This window comes from Taudactylus pleione, unplaced genomic scaffold (assembly GCF_031769625.1).
Source record: "Taudactylus pleione unplaced genomic scaffold, aTauple2 ptg000001l, whole genome shotgun sequence".
Taxonomy (NCBI): Eukaryota; Metazoa; Chordata; class Amphibia; order Anura; family Myobatrachidae; genus Taudactylus; species Taudactylus pleione.
In genome coordinates this window covers 592,367-611,199 of record NW_028284404.1, presented here as the reverse complement: position 1 = coordinate 611,199, position 18,833 = coordinate 592,367, and positions in this window count along the sequence as shown.

Sequence of the window (18,833 nt, the reverse complement as noted above, 5' to 3'; positions counted from 1 at the left end):
GAAGCTCACTGAAAAATGTTCACCAATCAAAATTCTCTACTGCGACATGTGGGTCAAAATGACCAAGAAATGTAGAACACCTTTTCCTAAGATTGGTAGCTTTGATTCAGAGGTTCTGAACAATCTCAGAGACAGTATATGTTTAGTGAAGTCTCTGAAGAAAAGGGTAAAGTTTAATGATTGCTTGAAGTTGTGGCAGCACGAGGGGGACATGTGGCTTAGTGGTGTGCACGCGATGCAAACTAGCGTTGCACGCATGACGCAAGGGAGCATGCACGCAAATAGCATTGCGTGCGCACTGCAAAGTAGTGCGCACGCACAGCGAGGTAGCATTGCAGAAGGTAATGTTAGTAGCGCACGAGCACCACCACCGCCCTATGCAGATGGGGGTGAAGGTACAGTCGATCTCAAAAATCATAAAAATGTAACAAGTAACTTGTACCCTCTTCTAAGTAACTATAAGGAACATGTTTATGATGCAGATGATGAACCTGTTGGGATGTCCGCTCTTTCTCATGTTGCACAAATGTTAAATGGACTACCACAGCAAGCACAGGTAGCTGCCCCGCTAGTACCAGAAATGGAGGTAGCCCAACCAGTGCAGGAAGTATTAACACCCGCTGTAACAGTAGCGGAGATTACTAATACCATACATAGTAGCAGTAGGCTGAACCCCCAAACAGGTAGTAAGGTCAAAGGCAGCAGTGTGGCAGGCATCCATCCCATCCAGACAATAACCGTTCCCAATGGGAATCCGGATGCACATGGTGTAGTGGCCACAAGGGATGTAGCGACGCATTGTCCATGGACAAGAGCAGAACTACGTTCCATAATGACAGATTTCCCTGACCCTAGGAAAGAACTAGCAAAGTGCCAGAGATTTGTAAAGGATTTGGGTAATGCTCATGAGCCAACCAATAAAGATTGGCGAGTGGTATTACGGGCTTGTCTTCCACACAATACCAACGTGAAAAAGTTTATCACGGCCTGTGTATTGGATGGAGATAGTCCCATAACTGATGATGGTAATCAAGACGATATAACCCATATTGTTACCCAATTGGCTGTATTTTTCCCATTAATTGTTAACTGGAGTAAAATCTTCACGATTAAACAGAAAGAGAGTGAGTCTGCAAGCAGATTATTTTATCAGAGCGCTGCAGACTATTACTCAATACACAGGTATAGAGGACATAAAAGACAACACCCATCAAAGGGAAATGACAATCACAGTGCTTATGGATGGTCTTAAAGACACTCTAAAGGCCAGGGTTCAGACCTCACTTCCTGGTTGGAGGGGAGTTACGGTAGACACACTCAGGGAATCTGCAACTGAACATGACAAAAACATCTTTAGGAAGAGAGAAATGCAGAGAAACTAATGGCTGTTAGTATTCAAGCTCTGGAAGGAATGCAAATAACACAGCAGCACTCTTACCACACTCAGCCACAATACACTCATCCCACACAACCTCCAAACCCTTATCCCTATACACAAACACAATCTTTCCTCATTCCCCAACCCACACAACAACCTTTCACAGCACGTCAACCACGAAGGTGTTATAGATGTAACAAGGAGGACCACATAAGTAAGTTCTGTAAGGCCAGAAAGTGGGAAATGCCAAACCAGGGAACACATGAGATACCCACAGAAGGGGCACCCACAGCAGTCAGGACAATTCCAGCCATCACCTGCTCACGTCACAGCAGTGAATGCTATGCCGGAAGAAGATAGTCAGCTCTAGGGGTCAGGTCACACCTGTAGTCTACAGCCAGTCAGGTTAACTGGGGGTACTAGAGAAGAACCTGTAATGATAGTTGATGTAGCTGGTACTACACATTCTTTTCTTGTAGACACAGGGGCGACCAGATCAGTGATAAAATCTCCATCTAATTTACAGGTGACCAGCAAAACAGTACCAGCAATGGGTGTAATGGGTAAAGTGCAACATTATCCTTTAACCAAATCTGCAGAGGCTACTATCGGTCCATTGAATACCAGGCATTCCTTTCTCCTGGCAGCAGCGGCCCCTACTAACCTACTGGGAAGTGATTTGTTATGTAAAATGGGATGTGTCATTTATTGTACCACTGATGGTTTATTTCTAGATATCCCAGAGAGAGTTGTGCACAAGGTGAGGGATATATTAGACACTCCCCAAAGGTTAATGTTTTACTCTACTGTTCCAGATAAGAATCCATCTCAGGTAGAGCAGATGTGATCTCAAATACCAGGTTCACTTTGGACCAAAGATGGACAGGACACTGGGTTGATGGCAAATGTAGCTCCCATAATGGTAAATCTAAAAAGTGGTAGGCAAGCTCCAAAAATTCCCCAGTACCCACTAAAACAGGAGGGAGAGAAAAGGGTTTATCCCATAATTGAGCAGTTATTACAACAGGGAATTTTAGTCCATACAGCGAGTGTAGCCAACAGTCCCATCTTTCCTGTGAAGAAGAGTTGTGGGAGGGGTTATAGGCAGGTACAGGACCTTAGAGGGGTTAATAAGGTAGTAGAGAGCCAATTCCCTGTAGTGCCGAATCCAGCTGTCATTCTAATGCAGATCCCACCAAATGCAACCCATTTTACTATCATTGACCTTTGCTCTGCCTTCTTCTCTGTCCCTCTTCATCCTGACTGTCAGTACCTATTTGCATTTACATACAGGGGGGTACAATACACATGGACACGATTTCCCCAGGGCTTCATAGACAGCCCCAGTATCTTCTCCCAGGCCTTACACAACTGTTTACAACCTTTCCAACCTGCCAATGGATCTGTTCTAATACAATATGTGGATGATTTGTTGTTGTGTTCTGATTCGTTTATGTCGTTTAAATGATGCTAAACTTTTATTGCTTCATCTCTCGCAAACAGGACACAAGGTTGCTAAAGACAAACTACAGCCATGCCAGTACAGGGTTAAATACTTAGGACACTGGTTAACACAGGGATTACGACATCTGACTACTGACAGAATCCAGGCCATACAGACCATGACACTGCCTCAGAACCAACAGCAAATCCATACCTTCTTGGGAATGTGTGGATACTGCAGAATGTGGATCCCAGGTTTTTCTATTTTGGTTTTACCATTACAGGACTTAGGGTCTCATTCAGACCTGGTCACCAGTACCAATGTGCTCACAACCGGGTCGATGGGTAGCCCTGTGCACGCGCAGCGGCCGCACAGCATGTGCGCAAGCTCATGGAGTGAGAGAGAAACTCTCTCGCTCCGGAGCTCGCTACAAAAGGGGCGGCTATCGATTTTGATCGACAGCTCGCCCTGTTTTGTAGGCGGGCCGGGGGGGGTGGTTTCCAAAATGGAGGCATTACTAAAGGAATGCCTACCGTTTTGTGGGCGGCCACACTGACATCATCAGTGATGTCAGTGGGGAGCTTCCTACTCCATCAGAGCAGAAAGCTCCCTGGGGCTTGCGGTTGCCAAGACCCAACCTCAGTGTCTAGTCGCAAGCCCCGTTGGTCGCGATGGTGATCACAATCGCGACCATCAACCTGATCGGTCGTTAAGCTGTGGGCGGTAACCCACAGCTTAACTAACGACCAGGAGGCAGCACTTCAAAAATGAAGCGGCCGCCCTCATTCAGAGAGAGCGATCGCTTCTTGCGACCGCCTCTGAATGAGGGCCTTAGTCTCTTCCTCAAAGCCCGATCGTGTCATACACACAGAGGAAACATAGCAGGCTTTCCTTAATCTTAAGGATAGTCTGACAAGAGCACCTGCATTGGGAATACCTGATTATGAAAAACCTTTTGATTTATATTGTACGGAAGCTGACGGTTGCACAGCAGGTGTCCTCACACAAAAACATGGTGATGCCAGTAGGCCTGTAGCATACTACAGTGCACAATTGGACACTGTGGCAAGATCACTCCCAACGTGTTTAAGAAGTGTAGCAGCAACTGCTCTATTGGTCAGTAAGAGTGATGATGTAGTATTAGGCCATGATATGATTGTTTATACTCCCCATGCTGTATCTGCTTTGCTGAATTCTGCCCAAACCAGACATGTTTCCTCAGCTAGGTTCACAAAATGGGAACTAGCTCTAATAACACCTGCAAACATCACCATTAAACGGTGCAGTATGTTAAACCCAGCAACGTATTTACCATATGTGCCTCAGGATGCACATGATCCCATCATCGTGACCCCGCCCTCGCTTCACAATGCTGTTATTTTCGGCATTGTGAAGCAGGGGGTGGGGCCATGATGACGCGATTCAGCGACAATCGCGTCACCGGCACCCTCGCTGCGGGGGTTTTTAGTTGATTCTGGGGGGAGGTCGGGAGGGTTGCTGGCTACCGGGAGGCCAGTAGCGGCATCCGAAAATCGGGAGGCTCCCGGCCAAATCGGGAGGGTAGGCAAGCCTGCAAAATATTGACTGAAATAGAAGAATATTAGGAAACATACAAAGAAGCCATGTGCAATTTGGGAGAAGGATGTCTGGTATCTCCCAGCAAGAGATTTTGCGGGAATCTAAACCACAGCAGGCTTGCCTACCCTCCTGATTTGGTCGGGAGCTTCCCGAATATCGGGTGCCGCTCCCGACCCCCCAGAAAGCCAGGCAAGCCAGCATTATGAAGAGGGGCAGAGCCACGATGATGCGATCGCGTGGCCCCGCCCCCACTGCTGCATCATAACCCGGCCACGCTCCCCGCTGTGCTCAGACATTCAGCTCCCTCCCGGAAGGAGGGAGCTGAATGTAGGCAAGTATGAACCACAGTTTCAATATGCACCTTTCAGATCCAAACCACAGGTCTTCTTATGCTGCCTGAAGACTCGGGGCCTGATTCAGCAAGGATCACAAGTAAGAATTTGCTCACAGTTGGCCAATGTTGCGTCTCTGCGCATGCGTGTGTGTCTCAATGTGCGTGCGCAAACCAGCCATTATGATCAAGTAAGGGATTGCATGGCATATGCAGTTAGCACGGAGAGACCTCTGATGTTGAATGACAGGAAGTTCCATTTGTGGGTGGTCGGGCGATCACAGGCGCGCCTGTGCATCTGAATGGCGTTACAGGGGCGTGCATACTTAAGCTCGTGCGGCGGCATACACCGCCGTACGTCTCGATGTACACAGGAAGCTGCGGCAGGTCAGGGCTACCACAGTTGTGCGTATGGGTTCAATGGTTCTCGATGTAACCGATGCTTTTGCTAGCCTGCGTACTGATCAAGCATAGAGTAAAGGGAGGTGGGCTGGCTTTATGTAGTGCTGGGCATCTGCATCTTGTGTTGCAATTGCCGTGCGTATGCATTCATTAGCATATTGTCGCAGCGGTCAGGTACGTGCAATCTCTTACTTGCGATCCTTGCTGAATCAGGCCCTCAAACCGCATCCGATGTGTAGCAATTTGCAAACCCCAAAACCGCCGGCTACTGTGTGAAATAACAGCCCATCATACTCTGCATTTCGTCCCATCCTCCAGGAGGAGGAGGGTGGCAAAAAAAATGTCCCTGCATCTAGATAGTTAAGCCCCAATGCTGAGAAGCTTGGTATCCCAAACCATTGGGTAACAAGACAATACTGTCATTATAAACATGGTGTAAGATTTTGTGGCACTACAAATGCCAGCATGCACTGACAGACCATGAATTTTCTTGCATGCCAGCACACGTAGTTGTGTCCGAGGAGGGACAGCGAGTATGAGATAGAAATTGAATGACTATATTTTATGAACTTCTGAATTATATAGGGCATACTATTATACTATTATAAGTGTCAGGTAAATTGAACTTCAGGGTCAAATTCATCCAAAAGGACTAAGGACTGAGGCCCTGATTCAGAGCCGGACGCTCTGACAGAGCGCTTGCTCTGAATCAGGGCCGGTCTTTTTTTTTTTTAGAACGGCCTCCTGGCCGCTCGCATAGCTGTGGGTGACCACCCACAGCTATAGCGAGCGGCCAGGAAGATGGACGAGATGGTCAAGACCATCGCGACCATCGGGCTTGCGATGAGACCCTTGTGGTAGGGTCTCGTTTCCGCAAGCCCCAGAGAGATTTTGGCTCTAACAGAGCTGGAATCTCTCCACTGACATCACTTGTGATGTCAGTGGCGCCAGCCCCAAATGGTAGGCGTTCACATGGGAACGCCTCCATTTGGGCAGCCTCCCCCCATCCCGCCCAGCAAAGGGGGTGTGCTGTCACTCAACCTCGACAGCATGCCCCCTTTGGTACGAGACCCGGAGCGACGATTTGCCCATCGCTATACGGGTCTCGCACATGCGCACGACGGAGCCGGCTCCATCGTGCGCATGCACTTTGGGCCACCATCGACCCGGTTGCGAGCGCTCAGCGCTTGCGACTGGGTCTGAATCAGGCCCTAACTTCACATGGACCAGTATAGGCATAAAGCCAGCATGCACTGACAGACCATGAATTTTCTTGCATGCCAGCACACGTAGTTGTGTCTGAGGAGGGACAGCGAGCATAAGATAGAAATTGAATGACTAAATTTTATGAACTTCTGAATTATATAGGGCATACTATTATACTATTATAAGTGTGAGGTAAATTGAACTTCAGGGTCAAATTCATCTAAAGAACTAAGGACTAACTTCACATGGACCAGTATAGGCATAAAGGTGGAATTTATCATTGCAACAGAACTGTGGAGCTTTCAAGTCAATTCCATCTGCATGCAGCAGGGGGAGCTGCTATGTCTGTCCCCACCCATTAATAATAATACCTTTAGGTGTGCGGCCAGAAGATATAAATGTAAATAATAAAAAGTATAAAAAGAAAAAGCAAGGACTACGCTATTAGTCCCATGAAGAAATGTCACAGAAATGTAAATATGAAGATGCTGCTAACAGAAATCAGAGGTCATCTGATTGGATATAACAAATAGATAAATGTAAAAATTAGCGCAATCTAAAAAATCAACAATTGAATAAGTAAATACCATGAATTATAAATAATATATAAAAAAGGTAATAAATAAGTGCAGTGGCAGATAAATTAAACATAAAAAATATTTTAATATCTAAACGAATACATAAAAAACACATACACATGTGACTTTCATGGAAATTATTGGCAATAGATTGGTTATAAAAAACCCAAATGATGAAGGTTCAATAATAAAGGTTCAAGAGAAACCATATATATGGTATGCACATGCCTCGGAAGGCTGATAAATAGCATGCTGGAAAGCTTGGAATAGTCTTAACCTAACCTGCAGGTAGGCGGAAGCCGTAGAAATGTCCAATTGATGGCTGTATTCCTTAGCACAGGTGGTATCCCTTGGTGTCTTGGAAAATATAAGCAACTTCGTGCAATCCTGTTCAGGGGTTCCAATTAGTCCTGTGATCTTACAGCTCAGTGATTAAGGACAAGTGGATTGCTTGATGCTAGAGATAAAGCTCCAAAGTGTGCTGTGGTCAGTCCCAGGGTTCTATGTGCAGAGAAGGAGGTGTCTAATGCATTTCCCTGTATCAAACACCTTCGTCAAAGGCTCTGACGAAGCTGTTTGATACAGGGAAACGCGTTAGGCACCTAATTGGAACCCCTGAACAGGATTGCACGAAAGGGCAGCTACTGTATATTTCTAGTTATAATACTATGGGGGTGATCTACTAAGCTCTGGAAAGTGATACATTGGGAGAGTGATAAACTACCAACCAATCAGATCCTATCTGTCATTTGTCAAACACAGTCTGTGACATGACAGTTAGGAGCTGATTGGCTGGTAGTTTATCACTCTCCACTTTATCACTTTCCAGAGCTTAGTACATATTATGTGTTTTCCATGTATGCAACCTGCCATTATATTCATTACACAACACATTCTGTATGGTGACTCTCTGACGTTGCAGGATAATCTGGAACAGCCAGTATCTTCCTTCTCTGAAAGCTGTAAGACAAATTGGTCTCAAGTCCCAGTGGATAGAAACCATGAGAACAAAGTCATCGACGCATCTGTCAGGACGGCTCAACAAGCACATTTGACTGGGTTTTTTATGTCTTTTTGTTCAGTAAATAAAATATTTAGTACTCAATGTGCACGTATCATATACTATGCTTTTTACCTTTATGTTATGGCTTCCACAGAACACCAGAGTAATAAAGAATAAAAATTTATTTTATTATCTACAACTTAGACAATTTTGTGACCACATTAAGAATAGCCTATTCCAGAGATCCCTTCCTGCCTTGGAGTCTGAGCACGGGCACTTACATAAAAGAGGGAGCACCCACACACCCCCGGCCCATGCGCATAAGACTCTGAAACTGTACGAGTGTATTTTGCGCAAGCACAGTGTCTATGGTAAGATGGCGTAGCAGCATTATTACAGTTATTACCTCAGAAATATGGTGTGTGTGTCATATTTTGGTATAAAATCACTGGGAAAATGGCTCCAGCGGCTGCAAGGTAAGTAAATGCAATGGGTACACCCTGCACCCTTTATAGTAGGGATGTGCAGGCTCGGTTCTACTCGGTTCCGTTCGGTTCTTTTTACCGGATCTTATTGGGTTTCAGCTGTCACGAGTTTTGGATAGCCAATAAGATTCGGTAAAAAGAACCGAACGGAACCGAGTAGAACCGAGCCTGCACATCCCTACTTTATAGATGTACCGCTCTGAGACAAGCTTCCGCTAAGGGACATCTCCTAATGCGCATGACAATGATCCACATAAACTAGAGAGGGAATTTGATTTGGATTACAGGATAAAGAATGATGATTAAGTAGCAATTATACTGTATATAAATGATATTACGTGCCAACGAGACTAGCGGATACATCGAGATGCCTCCCATTGTTGCTGCCAGGATCGTTCCTCCATGTTTGCCAAAAGCTCTCTGGTTTCTGGCTTATTGTTACACATGTAATGCTAGCAATTCTCCATGTCAATATTCCCGTGATTCTAAAATATTTTCTCTTGCCATCAAAGCCGCCGATGATCGATGGTTTTGACTGAAGTTTTTCAAACGGCAGTAGTTAATGCTAAATCAGGCTTGCTTGGCATTAATTACTATCTATCATCATTATAAAAACTTCGGCGACTTTGACCAATCACCCATTCGCAAATCTCCCCCTTACTCTCTGCTGCCACCTGACTTGTCATTGAGGGGAAAGAGCCAAATCCTTCCTCAATGCAGCTGATAAGTAATAGAATTTGCCATACTAACCATATGGAGTACAGGAGTAGTACAGTGCACATGACGTTAATCACTCCCACTGGTGAAAGTAGCTGTCATCACTATCAGCGCGCATTTGCACCAGCCCCATAATTGGTGCTAGTCATCCATCTGAAGTCAGACAGGTCTCTGGCTTTCCATGGGCGCCAGAACGGGGCGGGCAGCTCGCCCCCCCCCAAACATTTAAAAGGAGCGGCGGCCACAGACTGTCAGGGGCTGTGCAGCTTCATAGTAATAGGCTGCGCGGCCCCTGCATGGTATGGAGGAGGAGGTGTAATGTACGGTGTTTAAGTTAAATCACAGCACATTACACTTCCTCCTCGGTGCAGTGCAGGGACCGCGCAGCCTATTATTATAAAGCTGCACAGCCCCTGACAGTCCATGGCCGCCACGTAGGTAAGCAGGAGGGGAGGGGGGGGGAGAGAGATACAAATGAAATCCGTACAACCGGAATCAGTATGTATTACCGCGCTGGTTCAAATCCCGACGCTAGAAGCCTGGCATGGGTGAAGATCCCGACCGTGGATTTCGGTAAGTAACCCTAACCCTACTCCCCCCCTAACCCTCCCTTAGGGGTGCCTAACCCTAAGTCCCCCCGGTAGCCCTGAAACTTAACCCCCCCCCGCGCAGTTGTCCGCGCCAGGCTTACCTTCGTTCGGTATGTAAGGAGTCTGGCTCCCGGCATAGGTCTAATAACAGGCGTCGGGATCTGGACGCCTGTCATTTGTACCCTGCTGCGATTTGACAGTCAGGAAGCCGGCGGTCAGCATTTTGACCATCGGCTTCCAGACTGCATCCCGTACAACTAAGTGGCCTGTGATTTCTGTAAATTGCGTATGCAGGCTCCGAGGCCTGTACAGCTGGCTAAAAATCTCAAGATCCACCTGCAGACGGAATCGTGTGCAACTCTAATAAGGCCCAAAGTGTCCGTGGGACCTTATAAGGAACATACATAGTAAGATTGGTACTTAACATATCCTAAGTACGATACAATGTAAATTGACATATCTTGGAACAACACATGCCATAACAATAAAACAGACTAGGCAGGACACGGGCAATGGTGTATCTATAATGGGTGCAGGGTGGCCAATGCCCGCACACCCTCTGCCCAAATATTATGCTTACCTCCCCGGTGTCCCATGTTAGCGCTTCATAATTCATTTCGAAGATGGTGCAAAGGCCATTTTCCTGGTTATTTGCTCCTGCGTAGTATAGAAGTCATCGAGAACATGGCGTGGGCGTGGGCGCCATGTCTCCGGAGACCTGCACATGCGCAATAGATTCCGTAGAGCCAGAGTCTACTGCGAGAGAGGAGAAACTGCACACGGGCCCCCTTTTAAACTGGCCCCGGACACGGTGCAAGGAATGGTCAACCCACTGCCCGGTGGTTGGTTGTGGGAACAGGAAGGCAGTTTGGTACTTCATGATGCTTTTCCCAACCTAAGGGCGAGCATACAGTATCAGAGTCACTGACAGGACGCAGACAAAAGGTGCACAGGTGATATGGGTAAGCCAAGGAGAGAACAAGTAGAAAGAGGGCCTGATTCAGAGCTGGATGCTCTGACCAGAGCGCTCACTCTGAATCAGGGCCCTCCTACCTCAACTTGGAGCGGCCTCTTGGACGCTCACATAGCTGTGGGTTACCAACCACAGATATAGCGAGCGTCCATGATGATGGTCTCGATGGTCAAGACCATCGGGCTTGCGATGAGACCCTGCGGTAGGGTCTCGCTGCCACAAGCCCTGGAGTGATTTTGGCTCTATAAGAGCCAAAATCAATCCCACAGTGGGGCCGGACCCAGACGGTAGGCATTCCCATGGGAACGCCTCCGTCTGGCAGCCATACCCCCGGCATGCCCACCAAAGGGGGCGTGCTGTCACTCACAATCGTCAGCATGCCCCCTTTGGTGTGAGACCCCGGGTCTCGCACATGCGCACGACGGAGCTCCCTCTGTCGTGCGCATGCGCACTTAGGCACCATCGACCAGCTTGCGAGCGTACAGCGCTCGTGAGTGGGTCAGAATCAGGCCCAGAGTGCCCTGGCTGTGAGAATACCAACATTCATAGGTTTATTTACAATTACAGATAAATGTAAAAATTAGCACAATCTAAAAAATCAACAATTAAATAAGTAAATACCATGAATTATAAATAATATATAAAAAATCAGATCCACGTGAACCTGTTACAGGAACAAGAAAAGGAGTTTAAAATGTATGGGGTTTTTTTGGTGTTTACTGCAGCTCGTAGAGCCGCAGACTAGGCCGATGTTTGCGGAGTTGAGTGACTTTTTGCTACGTTGTGTGTGCGAAAATCCCTAAGTACCTCCATGGCGCACACGTTACACTGTGCTTGCATACTGGCGCTTCTGACATTGAGACGCAAAGTATCAAAGATGTCTTGGAAAAGTACTGGGTGTACCTGGGCATCCACTGGGAGGTGGATAAGCAGACACACGGATGGGTGTGTTATGGGCGCGTCGCTGATGTGTTTGTGTACACAGACACTGAAATCGCGCACACTGGAGGCCGTACTTAAGGACCAATTCAGCAATGAACGCAGTTGCTGATATGCATGCAGTTGTCCGATTGTTGCATTCAGCGCATGCGTATGCATTGCAGTGCGCGAAATAGCTATTGCGATCGGGACTGCGATTGCAGAGGCTGCACAGACCCAGAGCAGAGTGACTGACAGGAAGTGCCATTTGTGGGTGGTTGGGCGAAAGCAGGCGTGCCAGTGCGTATCAACGCCGTTGCAGGGGCGTGCATAAATTATTCACTGTGTGGTCATAAGCAGACAAAGCACTGATAGCGAGCGTGGCTCTTAGCAAATTCTGAGTAAGGTCAGGGCGTGTGCAAGTCTGCGCATGGATCCGATGTTACCGATTGTTTTGCTATGTTGCCCTCGTATACTGATGTGAGTAAGGGGAAGTGGGTATCCTTATGTCAGGGGCTGGCTGACTCACCCTCCACTACAGATTATCAAGCAGGAGCAGGGTTGGACTGGCCCACAGGGGTACAGGGAAATCCCCCGGTGGGCCCCACTGCCTGAGGGCCCACCCCCTCCTTTAGGGATCAGGTTCAAGACTGTGAACTTGAACTATGCATTATACATACAGTATGTTGCATTATACTGCACAGTACTATGGTGTATTTTCTACAATGCATTACTACTATTAATCTGGTACATTATCATGCATGCACCAGCAGTATTTACTATATGTACATTTTTAAGGGGCCCAGTCCATGCACTCTCTAATGGTTAGCCACGCCTCTTTGGAGGCTGGCCACACCCCTAAGTATGGGCCCCTATCGCTGCATTACCCGGTGGGCCCTTCATGCCCCAGTCCGACACTGCCTGCATCTGGGTACACACTGAGAGATATATCTCCGGTTCCATTGAACGGGCGTTATATATCTAAAGTGCATCGCTGGGTGTGTACAGCGGATATGTCTGTGAACAACATCATTTACAGACATGTCCGATCTGCTGTGCAGCACAGCAGATGGCCGATATATATTTGAGAGATATATCGGTCATCGGCTGGTGTGTACAGGCGATCAGCCGCCCACCCGTACACATGCTGCATACACACAGCGGTGATTGACAGTTCAACTGGGTGGACAAATTGGAATGCCCGCCCAGTTGAGCTGTCGAGCCTGGCACATCGGGCGGACGATTGGTAAGTGTGTATGCACATCGTCAGATATGTTGACAGATCCGGCCCCCACTACACTGAATTTGCTACAACCATTATTACTTTATAAGCCCAGGATTTGTATTGAGACGCCCCTCCGTTGGCTTTGCAAATCCAAGCAACCGCAGAATGGCCACGTGGACTTAGACGCCGTTTCCGTGTTTACTATGTACAGGATGACAGACGCAGCCTGTGACATGCCCCGAAACGTTTGCGAAATGACAGCATTTTTGCCGCCACTCCTCCGTTACCTCCCCCAAACTCTCCCTGACTGTCAGTCACTTTGCGCATAAATCCTCGCTGCAAGCGGCATCGGTAATGCACCTTGACACAAGCGCAGTACAAGTTGCATGCATGCACAGATTACAATAAATGCTCAACTGCATAATTACTAGGCATAGCGTACAACCAGGCCCGCTATGAATGCCCAAAAAGTACCAGACTGTTATTTTGGTCTAGACAAGAAATATATTGGAATGTATGTGAGTGTTTTGCTTTGTTATAAGTTAACTTTCAGTATTTTTACTACTGTTAAAAAAATATTTCAGTATTGTTTTTTTATTTTTATTTTATTTATGTACATCACAAGGCAATGGACAAAGGACAGATTGGCTTCAGTTGTTAGTTGTTACTATTAGCCTTGATAGCAAATGCTCCCCAAGGCCGGGTACACATCAGAACAACGTGTATCCCAGCCCTACACGCTGCAGGATCCGTTGTACGACCACGCGATATACCCTTCCATCCCGCATTCACCTGCATGCCATTGTCAGCGTAGTGGGCCCATCTGACGTGCGCACATCAGATGGGATGACCCCCTTAATGACGCTCGTGAACTCCCATTTCAGGGTACACACTGAGCGATATGGACAATATATTGTTCCGATATAATGCGCAATGATATATTGTTCAATATATCGTCTGATGTGTACCAGGCCTCAGTCTTGCATTTGCATGTGTGCAAAAGCCGGTGCGTGATATCGTAAAGTGCTTTTGGGGTTTATTTGCTGGATGGAGGATTTTCGTCAGCTTACCTGCAGGATGTAAAGCACTGATTTATTTTTAACAGTAATACACGCCATTTTTAATACCTCTGTTTAATACTAATACCTCCTTGTGCAATTGAATTGCACATTGGCATTAGAGAGTCATTTAAAGTTGAGTGAACGTCAGCTTATAGGCTTAGGGCCTGAGGGCCTGATTCAGAGACGCTTGCAAAGAGCGAGCGCTTGCTCTGAATCAGGGGGGCCGCTTTTTTTTTTATTTACCCGGCCCCCTGGCCGCTCGCTAAGCTGTGGGTGACCACCCACAGCTTTAGCGAGCGGCCAGGTGATGGTCGCGACTGTCGCGACCATCGGGCTTGCGACGAGACCCTTGCGGTGGGGTCTCGTTCCCGCAAGTCCCAGTGAGCTTCCTGCTCTAATAGAGCAGGATGCTCACTACTGACATCACTCGTGATATCAGTAGGGCCGCCCTCAAACGGCGGGCATTCCTTTAGGAACGCCTTCGTTTGACCAGCCACCCACCCTCCTCGCCTAAAAAAACGGGGCGAGCTGTCGATCAACATCGACAGCCGCCCCGTTTGTAGTGAGTCCTGGAGCGAGTGAATTTCTCACTCGCTACGGGGCCTGCGCACAGTCAGGCCCTGATTCAGTAAGGATCAATATTCTGCTTATACGCACGGAACGCAGTTGCTAATATCAGCGGTGATATGTAAATGTCTGCATTCACATTGCGATCGCAGCCTGACATAAGGACGCCCACTTCCCCTTACATCCGTATACTGGGGGAACATAGTGAAACCATCAGTAACATGGAGTAACATCGGCCCCATATGCACAGTTAGGGCAGGTCAGACCTCACTCAGGAATTGCTTACTACAGCGCACGCTATGAGTCCTCAGGTTGCACCTGGTATCGCAGTGGCTGATTTATGCATGCCCATGCAATGCCGTCCCAACGCACTGGCACGCCTGCGCTCACCCGACCCCCACCCACCCCCGTCACCACCCACAAATGCCAGTTCCTGTCAATCACTCTACCATGTGTCTGCGATCGTAGCGGCCGGTTAGTGGACTGCAATGCATACCCATGCGCAGCGCCCAACAATCGTCCACTTGCGTCCCTATAAGTAACTGCATTCCTTGCTGAATTAGGCCCATAGGGCCTGATTCAGAGCCGGACACTATTTGCGGACTGAAAAAGGGGCCGGATATTTAAATGAACCGTTCGCTCTTTGCGGTCTGTTGACGCCTCTATGTCTGAACGAGCGGACGAAACATGCGCTCGCTATTTTGAAAAAACGCCCCCTGGCCGCTCGCATCATACGTCATCTCCACTATTTATTAGATTAATCGAGTACATCGAAAGGCGTATGAACTGCTCGCTATTCTTGTGGTAGCATTTTCCTACCGCAATCATGCGAGCAATTCAGGCTAAAAGACGTGGTCGATGACGCTGCTTTGTTAATTATGCACACCCTTAAAACGCCCATTTTGACCGTTAGGCACGCCTGCGTTCGGATCTCCACTCCCCGTTTTCAAGCACCTTCCCCTGTTACCACCCACAAACGCCTCATCCTGTCACTCATATTAGCAGGCATTCGCTATTTTGCGAGCACACGATTTCTGACCGCACTGACTGGTTGGTGCATGCGCATTACAACCCATACGCATGCGCAGAGTTGTGACCATCGCTCGGAACGAACGAGCGGCCGCTTACGAGCGGCTATGAATCAGGCCCTTAGTCGGTAGAACAGCAGCATGAGCACAACCTTTTATTCCACGTATGAAACATGCAATGTTCATGATCAGCAGTGGAGGCCCATGGTCCTTGGGATAATAATACACCAGTTTATTGGAGCGTGTGGCCACCGAACATGTTTTTTCAATAAGTCGAACAATTATTAACTTTTACCAGTTTTTCCAGTTATCCATTCCCCTGACAGCGGTGATGACTACACACCTAAATTTGTACAAACGGAAGAAAAGTCACTGCACAATAAATCAAACAAGTGCAGCCAGGCTGAAAAAAAACAAAGAAAAGGAGCTTTCACCTCTATATACTGTATACTGATCAGTTATAGTTACAGCCCGGTCATGGCGCTCCCACTGATTGCATGTTTCCATGATGACGTGATAAAGAGAAATATGTATACGAAACAGGATGTAGGCAGCACGCGGGATGCCGACGGTTTGTATACCGGCGCCGAAATCCTGGCAGTCCGAGATCCCGGCACCAGTTTTCCAACCACCGGCATCCTAAAGGTAAGTATCGGGGTATTAGGGGGAGGTTAGGGTTAGTAGAGGGGTTAGGGTTAGGCATTAGGGGTAGGGTTAGGCACCGGGGATGAAGTGTTAGGATTAGGGTGTGGGGAGGTTAGGTTTAGGTACTAGGGGGGAGGTTAAGTTTAGGCACCGTAGAGGGGGGTTTAGGGTATGGGGAGGTTAGGCTTAGGCACTAGGGGGGGAGGTTAGGGTTAGACACCGGGGAGGGATGGTTAGGGTAGGGTTAGAAAAATACTTACTTGCGTTCCTATGGGTGTCGGGATTCTGGCTGTTGGTATTCTGACCAGCAGCATCCCGACAGGCAGGATTTCATACCCAACCCATGCGAAACATGTGTAGCCAATAATAGTCCATAGTCCAACCTTATGTGCAGGGTACTGAATAGAACGCAGTGATGACAAGATGCCTCGCGCCTTTAGAGGTGGTTATTCACAGCTCCCAGAGCAATTTTCCTTACACTGGATACAAAGTGAAGATGGAAAAACACTGCTAGTCTCTATCATCACTGACTGCGGAGGATTGCCTGTGCTGTATGCTACCAGGACACTGCAACCTGGATGTGCTCGTTACAACAACCTCACATCTGGTAGGACACCTGTTATTAAGGGGCCATTAATCAACAATTACATACTTATTGTGATCTGTGTGCGATATTAGCGCCCAAAATCGCATTGCAGTATGTGACAATCAGGTCCAATTGTAGACTTTGTGGAGCTCAGGGCGAAAGTTTCCTTTGGCACCTGAGCTCAGGGGACGTGGCCTGACCGGGGGCATGGTCATGGGCGCCAAAAAAGACATAAAGAAAATAGGGCGGGATGTACGAAGAACCACATCTGCGATGCGGTACATCCACCGTTTTCGGGTACATGCCGCGGTTCATTACCAAGGTATGTTCCAGGAATTTCGCTCTCCCGATAAGAGATGTCCTTTGTGATGGCTCTGGACAGAGGGGCTTCCGGGCTTAACACCCAGAAGTCCCTCTGGCGTCCTACTGCGCATGCCGCAGAAGGCCACGGGCCGCAGGGGGTGATGGGAGGGATCCCTTTCAAGAGGGAGCGAACCATAGGCTTCTATTGGGTAACGCCACCTGAAGGTGGGATTACCCATCAGGACGAAGCATTATGGTGCTTAGTACATTTGGGGAATGCGGTAAAACCCCCCAAAATTGCATATTCGGGGGTTTTACCGCATTTTCACCTTTAGTATATGCCGCAAATAGTAATGGTGGGCCATTTGCCTAATTCTTACCTTGTGAAGGCAGATGGGTCCTTCCTCCTTGTTGCTGCTCGTCCATCTTCATCTTATCTCCCGCAGCTGCTTCCAGACTGCCATACATGACGACGTTGTCACGCCCGTCATTATGGGAGACTGGGACTCCCGGTGGGAGGGAACAACTGCACCACTGTAAGCAAGTATGGTGCCACAGCTGCAGCAGCTTGTAAATATGGTGGCGGGCAAAAGTGGGCAGACAGCATCAGATTAGATGGCGCCAGCGAGGTCACTGTGGCTGCGTCCTCAGGTCCTGCTTGCCCAGCACTGGAACCGCCACTGGTGATGCTACCAAAACCTCTATATGGTCGCACAGCGTTGCATTATTGTACAGTGTATGTGCTTCCTTTCTCTTTATATATACATCTGGGAAAAGTGGAAGTCACATTAATCCAGGACAACGTGAGATTCTCATGTGCACTACCCAGAACATACTGTGTGAAGGGAAAATTCCTCTGGGAGCTGTGGATAACTACCGCTAAAGGCGCGAGGCATCTCTCATCATTGCACTATGGGCCTGATTCAGAGCAGCTCACGAGCGCACACCGCTCGCAAGCGGCTCGATGTTTGGCCATTGTGCATGCGCCACGTCTGGTGTGCTCATGCGCAAGCCCCGCCGAGCGACTGAACTTCAGTTACTGAGGGGCTCGCTACAATACGGGGTGGCAGTCGATGGTGAGTGACAGCTTGCCCCGTTTTGTAGGCAGGTAGGGGGGGGGGTGCACAAATGTCAGCAGTGGACTTCCTGCTCTATTAGAGCAGGGAGTCCACTCGGGCTTGCGGCAGCCGAGACCCTACCCCAGGGTCTCGTCGCAAGCCCGATGGTCGCGACAAGCTGTTGGTGGACACCCACAGCTTTGTGAGTGGCCTGGAGACAAAAAAAAAAATATATGCCCACAGACCCTGCGAGCTGCCTGCGGCAACGAGCAGGTCTGAATCAGGGCCTATGTTCATTACCCTGCACATAAGGGTGTGTTGGACTATAATTGGTTACACAATGTTTTGTACATATATTGTTTTCTTTTTCATGTCATCATAGAAACATATAATCAGTGGGAGCATCAAGTTTGCATAAAAAATTGATTTAAAATGTTTACACACCTGGCTGACTCATCCATCTCATGTGTCACACAAAAATGCTTCAGAGCTGACAGTAGTGGCCCAATGACGTCTGATTTTTTTTATCCACAACACTGCCCTGAACATTATGCAATTATATATATCATGAAAACTGAGGGCCTAATTCAGAGCCGGATGCTCAGATCGAGCGCCCGCTCTGAATCAGGGTGTGTTTTTTTTTTTCCGAACCGGCCTTTTGGACGCTCGCATAGCTGTGGGTTACCTCCCACAGCATATGCGAGCGTCCATAGGGCTTGCGACGAGACCCTTGCGGTAGGGTCTCGTTGCCGTAAGC